The sequence below is a fragment of the Polypterus senegalus genome, chromosome 2 (genome assembly GCF_016835505.1).
Source record: "Polypterus senegalus isolate Bchr_013 chromosome 2, ASM1683550v1, whole genome shotgun sequence".
Taxonomy (NCBI): Eukaryota; Metazoa; Chordata; class Cladistia; order Polypteriformes; family Polypteridae; genus Polypterus; species Polypterus senegalus.
Genome location: NC_053155.1, coordinates 92232101 through 92245980, shown reverse-complemented (window position 1 = coordinate 92245980; position 13880 = coordinate 92232101). Strand labels below are relative to the sequence as shown.

At 40.9% G+C, this 13880-nt stretch overlaps 1 protein-coding gene across 1 annotated transcript in view; it reads right to left on the bottom strand.

Moving 5' to 3' along the window:
* Positions 1-874, bottom strand: part of grm5b (glutamate receptor, metabotropic 5b) — a 555554-nt gene extending 554680 nt beyond the window's left edge. Inside the window, exon 1 of the mRNA XM_039744166.1 lies at positions 798-874. The gene's annotated coding sequence lies outside the window, so the exon portion shown is untranslated. The remainder of the gene's footprint in view (positions 1-797) is intronic.
* Between the last annotated feature and the right edge of the window lie 13006 nt (positions 875-13880).

Genomic DNA, 13880 nt, shown 5'->3' with positions numbered 1-13880 from the left:
CTCTTACTGCACAATGATGCAGAATTCCGTATTTTTGGTTTGGAGAAGTTTTGAAGACGCTGAGCACAGAACGATCTAAAGCTAGCATATTCGACTACTTGATATATTTATTCATTAAAAGCTGTCAGTTTTTTCAAATAATATTTTAATTTTTAAAATTTTTCTGTTGTATGAGTTACGGACATTACAATATAGGAACAGTTACAAATGACATATAATACGTGTTTATGAGAAAGAAAGAAAGAAAGAAAGAAAGAAAGAAAGAAAGAAAGAAAGATGTATTGTGTTACGGAAATACAGGTAGATTGTAATATTATCGTTCAGACAATTCTTCACAGTTTCATACTGCCTACGACATATCATGCAAATTATACAACAGTACTTAAATATGTTTCAAGTCATTGCTTCTACTTTACATTAAAAAGTTGAGTGTTAAAAACCTTACAGCAAAGTGAACAAAGGCGTGAGATATTACCTTGTTATTTATGGGTGTTAATTATATACTTAACATTCAAGCACAAATTCCAAATTATACATTGCAGCATTCATTTTTCTTAACAGCATGACAATTTCATCGCAAATTAAGACAGTTCTCTAAAATATTTTTTAAAATGATTTTGTTCCTTTAAATAAAATTTTATCTTACTTTCGTGTAAAGATATGTTAATCTAATAATTAAGAACACCTTATACTATACTTGCCTCCCTTCGGCCCCCAGCGCTGTCTTCATTAAGCATATTAACATTCTGCTACACAGAAATCGAGCAGTAAAAGAACATTTAGCTATTTATATGTACCTTAGGAATTCACTTATATTCCTTAGTCCACAAAATATGTCTGAATCTAGCATATTCTGTAGAGACCTGTATATGAAGATCCGAACATCACGATTAATCCACTTTTTGCCATGGCAACTGTAACATCTCTCTCTCTCTCTCTCTCTCCCTCTCTCTCTCACACACACATCACGAATATGAAGCGTTTCCTTAAGGTATTCTTTTTCCCTTCAAAATGCACTTCATATAAGCAATAAAATACACATTGCCATATTGTGTTATAAAAGCTTCCCATCCTCATTCGGTGGGTATAACGGAGATTTAACGGAAGTAAATGCACTTTTAGGATTAAATGTGTCAGATGCTTCTACCAAATGAAAGGAGGATTAAATTCCAATGACAAACTGATAGACATTTTATGGCAGTTGTGTGTGTATGTGTGAACCAATATCCATCCTAGTTGCCAAGCCTATTAATGTATAGACAACGGAGCAGGCCAATACTTCTTTATTTTTTTGCTAAACATAATTAATTTATAAATCACCACATCAAAGGGTGCAGTTTTGGATAGTTTTACTTTTTGTTGTGGTAATTATTCATTAGTTTCATATGCTTTCATAACTGACAAAAATAGTATCAATATTTGGGTCTAAGTTTGATAACTATCATCAACATTTCTTTGAATTTTAATTTCAATTACACGTCATATTTCTTTTTATGGTGGCTTTTTTTTTTTTTTTTTTTGTGAATCCAAGCCTGGCTTCTGTGGGCCTCTGGTGTTAACATCACCACAAAAGGCAGTTTTAAATTAAGACTTGAAAGTGTTTAAATGGCAGCAAAGGTCCTTTATTAGTGCCAGACTGGCTCTTCAGAGCAATGTCATAGGGGAAGCATGTTTGATTCCCAAAAGACCCATCCACATGAAGGATCCACCAAGAACCATTTATGTATTTAGATCTGCTACAGGCTACATACAGTGAATAATCATGAGCAGATGGTAAAAGATTTTTAAAATATCAATGGTTCATGATTTAAAAAAACTCCGACTGCATACAATAACAAAAGCTAACTTCAGGTTTTCTTAATCTCTTAGTATCCTGCAGCCTACAGTACAGTTTCTGTTTTTTCTTTTCTACATATTAGGAAGTTTTCAAAGCACAAAGGACCAACTTAATATGAAAATAACCCATCCCAGAATGAATTGGTGCTTGGCCAAGTTCTATGAGGAAACACAGAGCCCAGTAAAGAGCTACAATGTACCATTAAAGAACCAGCATTGAGTGCTACTTTAGCACTACTGTAGTGATTCAGCTGTGAGGGTCTTCCTGTGACTATGTGTGCTTTCTCTTAACGCTCTAATTTCCAATCAGATCCCAAAGACATGTCTACTAGACTTTTTGGTTATGTTATATTCTGACAGCATGAGTAAGATTGACTCTATGAGCATGTGCATGGCAATGAAAGAAGACACCATCAGCTACAATATGGTAGCATTCCATAAACACTGATTTCTGATTTGCAGTCTCTATGAGCTTTGTAATTCTCTAAGCAGATTAAAAATGTTCAACACTATTTAATTAACTAAAAGAAATGTAAAATAAATGTATGAATTAATATTTCTGCTTGTCTATGAATCAGCCTGAAATACATAGGAGATAAGAGAAAATCCACACAAATGTGGGGATATAAGACAAAACAGAACAGCGTGAGGTGGCAGCATTTACTGTAGGCACTGTACCCGTGAGGCCCCATGTATTTATTTTGGTTTGAGAATTTATTTATTCAGTTATGTCTAAGATGTGTCTGTCTTTTTTCATTGATTATGGAAAGAAAAGTTGGGGGTGAAATAGAAGAGAGTTACAAAAAAAGAACCAGTTTTCAAAAGTATTTTAATCATTACATTTAATAGCATTCATACTCAATCACAATAATACTGGAATCCTTCCAAATAAATTAACAGATATTTTCTTTGTAATACTTAACATTTTGGGTGCTGACGTTGGTGTACTTATTGTAAAAGACTCAAATTTGTACCACTGTATATGTTACGCTAGCAATTGTTTATTTCATTGACGACTTGATACAGTTAAATTGTGGTCCATGTTGTAAAGAATCCCTGTTCAGCATGCCACCTCTTTATAGAGCTTCTGTGCCAGTGGAATTAGTGAGACCGAGTGATGTGGTTTGGGCATCTAAGAAGGCCGCCCCTTTGCTTTGCAGTTCAGTGAGAGGAAACATAGAACAAACATTTAGCCTGGCCTAGTGGAAAATGGGCTTCGCACAAGAGTTGTTGATGGCTGTTTCTAGAGAAAGAGAGCTATGGTGAGCCATGAAAAATTTAATGAAATGCCTCCAAGTTGCATACTGTATATCAGAAATGAACAAATGTATCAAACAAAAGAAATATATAATACGACAAAATCAAAAATTACAGAGAATAATATTAACACAATAATAAATAAATTTAAGATGACAATGAGCAAATATAAATAGGAAAACAAGAATATTAAGATGACAATAAACAATTGTAAATATCAAGAAACTTAAATCTGAACAGTAACACTCAGAAAAAATAAATGTGCAGCTTCAAAATATAAAATTTACATGATACTTCAAGAATAAAAAAGAAGTAATAAGGACAAAAACATGATAAATATTGGTATATAACATAAATAAGGAAAACCACCACTATGAGCACATATATGAGAAGTAAAAAAACGAAGTAAAGGTTTACATCAGCCTTTATATGGCTGACATTTGATATTTGCAATATAAGCTGGTTATTTGCCATATAAATGGGAAATTAAATTTTTATATAGAATATTTCACATATAGTTCATTGGCTATATAAGTTTGATATAAGTGAGACATAAGTTTGATATTTTCCATTTTACACAGCAATAAAACACACATTTATGGAAAAAAATTGTGTTTTACATTCAGCATCTTCAAAATATAGAAAAAAAAGTCCCACTACAAAAAAAGAGTGCATCATTCTATAAATGGCACCACATAGATTCTGGCATTCTATTTTAAATCACCAGCATGCACTTCACCTTAATCCTATTTTGATATAACCACTATTATTTGCCTGATCATTACAACTGTAATCTTTCTGTTTGCTGTAGTAGTACATTTTTTAACTGAAATTACTGTGCATTCCTTTGGCGATTACTTTTGTAAATATAAATTGTGGACAGTAGGGGGTGCTCCAACACCCAAAACCCAACACAAGTAGACTCAAATAGGTATAAAAGCACAGAATGTCTTTATTGTGGGAGACTCTTCAGTAAGCATTTCCCACACCACAAACACAAGTACGATAGGCACAGCAAATAGCAAGCACACACCAATATTTTATCTTCATCTTTCTGTCTCTCTCTTGGGATCACTGCCTCAACTCCTCCTTGCAAGCTTCATCCACCTTTCACTTGACTCTAGCTCCATGATGTGAGGTAGGTAGTCTCCTTTATTTTAGCCACCCCGGAAGAGCTCCAGATCTTCTGCACTTCTGGGTGAGGTGTAAACCCCATGATGTAGGGACTCCCCTATTTTGCAGCTCCCACTGATAGGGCTTCCCCCTGGGACTAGAATACACAGCATGCCCCATGTAGGAATCCGAGCCTGTGCTTGCTGCCATCTAGTGCCCTGGGGGAGATTACTCCCTGTCCTTACGCCCTGTCCATTACTCCTAAGGGCATCCCGGCCTGGTAAGGATGACCGCCGTCCTTCACAAAATATAGAGTACATATATATTGTAAGTGAACATATTTACAGTATATATACTGTCCCCATATACTGTGAAGTTCTCTCTGTAAATCTGGTCAGGTTTGTACTTATAACACAGACAACCAAAACAATGATAGGCAGACAATTTATGAGGTGCAGAACAGAACAGAAGTTGATACGGAATGCTGGCAAGGAGCCGCTGGGGTAGATGGGTAGTGGTGACATCATCAGATGGGGACCAGAGGGAAGGAAGGAACCCGGAAGTGGCTTGCATTGTTGTTTACTGTGTTTGAGTGAGCTCACAGTGTATTTCTTTCTTGAAGGAACAAAGACAGAAAGGTTAGTACACTGCCATTTTCCCCTGACATGAGATTACGCGCTGCTCATCGGGTCTTTAAGCTGCTTCCTATGCGCTTGTGCGTGACATGACCAACCCCTTCAGCCCAGACCCACCGGGTATGGCGACTTGAACCGAGAGGTCGTGAACCCGAGAGAGAGCATCAGCGTTAGTCTGGAGGGTACCTTGACGATAAGTGACCGTGAACTTATATGGTTGCAAGTCCAAAAACCACCTGGTGACATGGTCCGTCACTAGGGTAAACTCCCAACCCAACAGGTAGTACTGCAGTTGAGTCACCGCCCACTTTATCACCAGAGCCTCCCGTTCTACCGCCACATACCTTGTCTCCCGATCCAACAGTTTCTGGCTAAGGTACATCACGGGGTGTTCGACACCACCAATGCTTTGGCTCAACACGGCACCTAGACCTGTGTCCGAAGCATCAGTCTGGAGAATAAAAGGGAAAGAAAAGTCAGCGGTTCTCAAAACAGGTGCCGTCGTAAGGGCCATCTTTAAGTCACTGAATGCCCATTCTGTCAGTTCATCCCACACAACATGAAAAGGGGCCCGTTTCTTTGTCAGATTTGTCAAGGGGGCGGCTCTCTCAGAAAACCGAGGTACAAACCGGTGGCAGTAACTCGCTAAACCTAAGAAAGTTTGTACTTGCCTCTTGATTATAGGACAGGGCCAATCAAGGATGGCTTTGACTTTTGAACACTGTGGCTTCACCAGTCCTCTTCCCATTAGGTAGCCTAAATACTTGGGCTCATTCAACTCAAAAAAGCATTTCTTGGGACTGATGCGTAGCCCGGCTTCCGCTAGCATCAGGAGGACAACATAGACCTGCAGTACATGCTCCTCCCAGGTGCCAGAAAAAATGACTACGTCATCGAGGTAGGCGGCATAGTGGGACTGGTGTGACTTTAGCATTGTGTCTACCAAACGCTGAAAGGTGGCTGGCACCCCATGCAGTCCAAATAGGAGAACCTTGTACTGCCAGTGTCCGTTAGAGGTACTAATTACCATTTTCTCTTTTGCGGATGCCATTAAGGGAATTTGCCAGTATTCCTTAGTCATGTCAAGAGTAGTCAAATAGCGTGCATTCCCTAACCGCTCAAGGAGTTCATCCACCTGGGGCATGGGGTATGAATCGAACTTAGAGACTTGATTGAGATGTTGGAAGTCTTTACAAAATCTCCATGACCCATCAGGCTTAGAAACGAGGACGATGGGACTGGACCAGAGGCTGTAACTCTCCTCGATGATATCCATATCCAACATCCAGGATCACAGTTTCTAGCTCCCGTCACTGGTGGGGACTCAAATTGTGGCTGAGGTTAAGGACCGATCTTTTTGAGAAAAGGGAGTTGGCTGGGCCGGCGAGAGGGTGGTCATCCCTATCCTTCCACAGCTTTAGTAAGTTGACGATATACTAATAACATTTGGGATTAAATTGCTTAGAGATCTTTATTTAGACAACATCTTTGCATCCTATGAACAATTACATTCCAAATGTAACTTTACAGCAACACATTTCTTTCACCATCTTCAAATTAGAATCTTTGTTAAACAGAACCTGCCCGATTTCACTCATCTCGCACCTTCTTCTATGCTGGAAAACATATTCCTAAGTTTCGAGGACTCAGACAGCATATATAAAATATTTTACAATCCCTCTCTTTCAAAGATCCAAGAGGACAATGGGAAAAAGATCTATCACTCAACATATCAGAAAAGGAGTGGAAGGTAGCAATGCAGAGAATTCACATGAGCTCCAAATGTGCAAAGCATACAATTATTCAACTCAAAATTATATATCGAGCACATCTGTCTCGCTTAAAACTGTCCAAACTGTTTCCAGGGCAAGATCCAACCGGCGAACACTACAATCAAGTCCCAGCCTCACCGGGTCACATGTTTTGGGCCTGCACCAAATTAACATCATTCTGGACAAAAATGTTTAAGTGCCTTTCAGACAGCCTTGGTGTTACAATCCCTTCTAACCCATTAACAGCTGTGTTTGGTGTTCTTCCAGATGGGCTTAAAGCAGAGAAGGACAAACAAACTGTGATTGCCTTCACTACATGACTGGCATGCAGACTTATCTTCCTAAACTGGAAGAATCCCAACTCTCCTCTTTTAAGTCAGTGGGTAACTGATGTTTTATACTATTTGAAATTGGAAAAAAACCTGGCAGGATCTAATTAATAATATTTTAGAATAAGTTCTTAAAGCACTGAGAAAATAGATTCTCTTCCCATTTTTTTTTCTTCTCCATTTATCTTTATCCACCTTTTAAACTCATCAATTTATGTATTTTTGCAAGCTTTAGGTTTTACTTTGTTGGCCATGCTCTCTTTCTCAGGGGTGGGGGTTTTGTTTTCAATCCTATTTTTGTAAAAATTGATATATCTGTATGGAATGATTACAATAAAATAAAAAAAAAAAAGTAAGTTGACGTGATACATCCGCTTGCTCAGTCGACGATTTGGTTGTTTCACCAAATAGTTTACGAGCCCTTTTCTCTCTTTAAACTCATAACGGCCCTGCCAATGAGCCAATAATTTACAGTGGGGAGTGGGTACGAGCACCACCACTCGATCTCCCAGCTGAAACTCCAGCAGGGAGGTATTTCTGTTATAGTTCCACGCCTGCACTGCTTGAGCTTTCGACATGTGCTCTTTTAGCAGAGGTCAGATTTTGGCCAATATATCGTATAACTGCGTGATATATAAGATATTGGTGGAGGGAAGTGCCTCCCCTTCCTATCCTTCTTTTAGGATGTCCAATATACCCCAGGGTTGGTGTCGGTACAACAGCTCAAAAGGGGAAAACCCCGTAGAGGCTTGCGGCACCTCCCGATAGGTAAAAAGCACCAGAGGTAGGAGTTGGTTCCAGTTCTTACTGTCCTCGCTGACTACCTTGTGGAGTATCTGTTTGAGGGTGATAAATAGATGTTTTAAGATGCTTAATACAGAGTAACTTGGCATTCTCCCTGAATGTATCTGAAGTAAAGGGTGTACCCTGGTCCGTAAAGACTTCCTTGGGTATATCCACTCGGGAAAAAAGCCCTACCAATTCCCGTGTGATATTCTTAGTATTGGCCGTTCACAGGGGAACTGCCTCTGGGTATCGAGTAGCGTAATCGACCATAACTAATATGTATTTATGGCCTCTTGTTGAAGGCTCCAAGGGACCTACGAGATCAACACCGATCTTTTCAAAGGGTATATCAATGAGGGGAATTGGAACTAGAGGAGCATGGCCCCTCCTGGGTATCTGATGTAACTTACACTCCAGACAGGATTGACAGAAACGTTGGACCTCCTCATTGATCCCAGGTCAATAGAATCGGAGTTTCACTCTCTCTTAATGTTTTCTCGGCCCCGATGGGCGCCAAAGAGGTGGGCATGGGCTAGCTCGCAGACCTCCTGCCGGTAGGTCCGTGGAACTAACAACAACATCCTGACCTTGCCTTCATGTTCCGCTACCCGATACAACAGATTGTTTTTTAGAACAAAGTAGGGTCCCAGTGGTGCGGGAGTTTCCGCCGTTTGTCCGTCTACAGAAACAATGGCATTCCTGGCGAATTTCAGGGAATCATCGTTCCACTGCTCTCTTTTAAATGAAGTTGGCGTAGACCGAAACTGGAAGTCTAGGCTGGTTAATGAATCTTGGTGGTGGACCAGGGGCGGGGCTATCTGCCCCGGATTATTCCTCACCTATGTTTAGTTCCGGGTCAAGGTCAGTCGCAGAAGAGTCCCGCTCCTGTCTGTCCATGTCATCAACAGTTGCTGAAAAATTTGGCGTGGGAGAAGCTGGGACAGTTTCTTGTCTGTCTGTAATCAGACCCAACTTAGTTCTAGGAGTGGGGTCCAGCCTACCGCTTGTATTTTCTGACCAGTCATGTCCTAATATAACCGGGAAGGGGGGCTCGGCAGGACAGCAACAAGCAGTTGTTTAGGGTCACCCTTCCAGGTTATGAAGCATTTTTCGGACCTATACAGTCTGGTCTCCCCATGTACACTCGTTTTCTAAGCTAATCATTGTCACGGTAGAACATAACGGCTAGCAACAATGGTGATTGCTCCCAGAATCAAACAATGCCAACACTGAATACCCATTCATCATTACCACTCCTGTGTTTGGAACAGCCAGGGGATTCGACAGAGCACAGTACCTCTCTCCTCTGAGCCAGTTGCAGACCATTGGTTCGCCGTTTAATGGGCAGGCGGTCAAAATATGTCCCAGCTCCCTGCACTTAAAACAGCATGGCGGCTTGGGAACCTTCTACTTCGGTCTCACCGGAGCCTCCACAGGTCGACGGGTAGGTTCAGGGGTAGCAACACATCTTTTCTGACCCCCCAGGCTTGGTTCACCACCAGCTGGCACTCCAAGACCTCCGGAAGACCGTTCATATGTTTGTATGGATGTCAGCGGACCTGCTGGGCGAGATACTCCTGCTCCACCACCTGGTGTGCCTGGTTTATAATCTTAGCCCGCGCCCCAGCTTGCCCCAGAAAATCGAATGCCTGGACCCTTGCTGGGCTGTCGGGGTCAAACGTCCAGTGCTGCCACTCCCTCACCTGCTGGCCTGCGGTCACCCCGTAGCAGTTACATATTTCGGCTTTCAGGAGGTCATAATTGGTGGCTTCCTCCTCGGGGAGGTCATAATAAGCCCGCTGCATAGCACCTTTCATAACGGCGCTAATATGGGGCCCCATTCCATCCTCGGCCACTGATTACAAGAGGCAGTCCACTCGAATATCAGTAAGTATGACTCTATATCATCCGATTCAGCGAGCGGGACAATTAGAAGAGGTGAAGGCCATGCGGGCTCCAGTTTTACCGCTTCTGACAGCCACGTCTTGGTCTCTGCCAGCTCCGTCCTGGTTGCCGCGAGCTCCAATTTCACACCCTGGAGCGCTGCCATTATGGTTGTCAATACAGTGTTCAGGTCCTGCCCTTCTGACATCTTTAGACTTTGGATCCTGCCAACTACACCACTATAAAATGAAGAGACAAAGGAGATTATAAAGGTTTGGGGAATCTGTCCCTGTATATTGTGAAGTTCCCTCTGTAAATGCGGTCAGGTTTGTACATATAACATAGACAACCAAAACAATGACAGGCGGACAATTTATGAGGTGGGAACGGAAGTTGTTATGGAATGCTGGGAAGGAGCTGCTGGGGTAGATGTGTAGTGGAGACGTCACCAGATGGGGACCAGAGGGAAGGAAGGAACCCGGAAGTGGCTTGTGTTGTTGTTTACCATGTTCGGGTGTATTTTCGTCTTTCCTGAAGGAACAAAGAGAGAAAGGAGAAAAGAGCATCCCGAAGTGCGATCGCCACGTCTGTGGAAGACAGTATATTCGTTGCCTTGCTGGGAAAACTTATCCAACGCCAATCGCGGTCGCACTATAAGTGCCTGTCATCAATTGGTGAACATTATAAATGCAGAGAACAGTATTACTTGGCCTCTAACCTAGCCACTAACCTGGCCACAACCCTGCCTTACTGCTGCATCTGTGTATAGGAGAGAGGTTGATCCTGCCACAATAAATAACTGTGCTGTTTCTGTTTTAACACTGAATAAAGCTGGCTTTTCTAAAGTACTCAGTTTTGGGGTGCAAGACAGGGACTCACACATTACTATATATATATATATATATATATATATATATATATATATATATATATATATATATATATATAGTGAGCACGGGTCCGAACACCATCAGACTAACACCAGCACTTTATCAAAACACATGTTTATTACACTAAATAAAGTCCCACACAACACAATGCTCCCAGCACCAATTACCCTCCTCACGCACCTTTCTCCAAATGTCCGTGGGCTGCCTTTCCTCTCCTCATGAGATCTTCGTCCTGCTCCAGCTCCCGACTCTAGCTCCCTGGTTGGAGTGAGGCTCCAAGTGCCTGATGACACTCTTCCGGCAGCACTTCCTGGTGTGGCAGAAGTGCTGCCCTTGCACCCGGAAGCACTCTGGGTGTCCCTGGAAGGTCCTTCCTTCACCCTCCAAGGTGTGGATCAAGTGTAGATCTCCCGGGCTCCACGACACTCGGGGTGCCCCCTGGCGGTGGCCACGGGCTCCATTGGGCTTGAGCCTCCTTGCTCCTTCCCTGTGGTCCCCTCAACATCCAGGGTGGTTGCCCCCTCGTGGCCCAGGCGACGTCCTCCAGGCATCCCGGCTGGGTCTGACCCCCAGACTCCTGTGACAATAAAATGATATATATTTATACAGACAACACTGGTATTTTTGGCATGAAAATTTAGATTAAACCCAGAGATCTGGGAGAGAGATGTCTGGTGTTGTGCCACAATGAAGCCTGCAGATAGTGTTCATGGTGGAATGCGTGTATGTGTGCCTTTGTGTGTTCATGTGTGTGTGATTATGTGTGTGTGTGTGTGTGTATGTATAACAGCACACTTAATGTACATGAGTTTATGAGACCTGCTCCTCTACATAAATCATTTGAGCTGGGTACATTTCTGCTGGTGATAACAGCAAGGATCTTGGCTTGGACTGGCTGACAGAGTTGGTGAAACTGAGTGCAAATGGTGTTGCATCTGACCACATGACAGATCAAGAAATGGATGTGCCACAAAAATGATCATTGGAGCTACAATGAAGGACCCATGGAAAACTGCAGCAGCAGTTTCAGTGGTGGAGGAATGAGATAGCATCCAGCAAATTTTACATGGGGTGTAAGGGAGAGGCACAAAAATGAACAGCATATTAGACCAGAACCAGTTATAATAAAATGTCAATTGTGTAATGCCATAAAAATCACACAAAATTTAGATCCATCAACATATCTATCTATCTATCTATTGGCATGTACTACAACTACCAAGGGCCAATATTAAAAGATACCTGAACAACATATTCTCAACACCAAAAGCAGAAACACAAGTCAATATTAATACATTTCTAATGTTTTGTTCTATAGGGAAAGTACTAAAACATATTGTACATAAGTAATTAACATGATTTGTGATAATGATGATGACTTCTCCAAAACTGCAATAAGTGCAAGTAGATACACCCTTTAAATTGTATCACAAAAAATTAATCAATAGGTCGCATGAGAGGGCTCTAACATTCAAGCCCCAAGAACTGTAAAGTTCAGGCTGCTAACTTGAGCCATGCATGGTGAGAACACTACAGAGTCCAAAGGACCTTGACAACAGCATAAAGAACAAATTAAATCTTACACACTCCAAAAGGAAATACTTTTTTAGTTAAGAAACTACATTAAGCCTGTAACGGGGATATTTTGATGATGATGACTGAGTTTGTTATAAACATTTTAACAAGTTTGCTAGGTGGACTTCTGCTGCCTCACAAACCTACACTGTATAAATGGGTTAGGAAAATGGATGGAAGGGTAGTACTTGTTTAATTTTTGCAGAACACTACCATTTGCTAGGGATGGGGAGCAGTACCCCACTTACTCTTAATGCATAGATGCCACTGATAGTCCAACAAGTTAGCATGGTTAAAGCGTTATGGAGGATAATTGAAATGGACATGAGGGAGAAGGAAAAGAAAGAGGCACTGTATCAAATGCTCCTTTCTGCTCCCATTCCTGGCTCAAGGAAAATCAATCTGAAGATTAATGATGGCACTTCCACTCCACCTTTAACACCACCACTTGGCAACATGTAAAAGTAGACTTCAGTAGAAAGTTGGCATCATTTGGCTGAAAAGGTGCAACATAGTTTATAGCTATACTCAATGTTCTATTCAGATAATTACTTTTCCATTTTTTTCTCTTTTTACAAAAAGGTACAACATTAAATGGGATTTTATTGTTAGAACCATAACTCTTTCTTATTTCTGCATTTTTGTTTGTTTCATAATATATAAATACATTCTTCTATATAAATATAACTGTATTCTGTTTGTTTCTTTGTCCACAAGCCATGCAAAGACAGCTAAACTATCACAATTTTTTTCACTTGTATTGCCATTGGTCTAACTTAAAACACTGATTATAGAGTGTATCAGGAAAAGTGGTTTAATGCACCAAAAACCAGCTTAGACATTGGGGTTACAATTCCCATCAGGCACTGAGTGTTTAGGCTGATGGGAGGGCATGTGTATCAGCCTGCAAAAATTTTGCGATAAGTGGGATCTCTACTAAATCTGGACATACAGTGTTTTCTCAAGTAATCTGAATAACAATTGTATTGCCTTGCTGGATTACAGCTTTTATATAAGTGTACGTCATTTTATCTCATCGTGAGTTGTCTTTGGCAATTTTGAATTTTCAAAAGAAGTCATTTTTTCACTATTTATTTTTATCTAGATCCTTTACTTGGAAATCCAAGAGTCCTTTTGGGATGTGCAGTATTGACAAACCTTTAAGGAGCAATGTTTCTTTCTCCAACCCCCTAAAAAATATTCACAATTGCTTCAAAATCAAGTTTAGCATCAGTTTCACAAAGCTGTATCTGAAAGGAACTTTGCTGCTTCACTCACCCCTACTTATTACTTTGTGATGTCATATTTTACTTTAGCAATGGAGTTCGATTCAGCCTGCTGTAAAAGGACATTCGTGGTCTGGTCATGTTGGTCAAACAGACAGACAGGAATTTCACTGCACTGATGACATTACATTTTTTTATCAAAGCAAAACTTTCCAACTTTGAAAAAGCCAACACTGTCATACACTTGCACATTGTTACTAAGTGTGCTAGAGATGGCTCATGATGAAGCACAATAAATTGCATGCTGAGTATATGCTTAAAATAATTACTGACAATTGTTTTAGAAACTGTTTTCTTGAAGGTAGAACTTTTTTCACTCTGTAATAATAGACCTGTGCACCTCATTCTCAGCCATCACTCCTATTGTAAATACCTTCCACGCTCCACAGATTCAGTTTTTCAACAAGCAGTCCAATTTATTAATGCGTGATTAAACAGCTATACGTAATACCATACTAATCCAGGAAACAGAAAGAATTAGCACTCATTGGTCTAACACAGCAAGGAGTTACAGCAA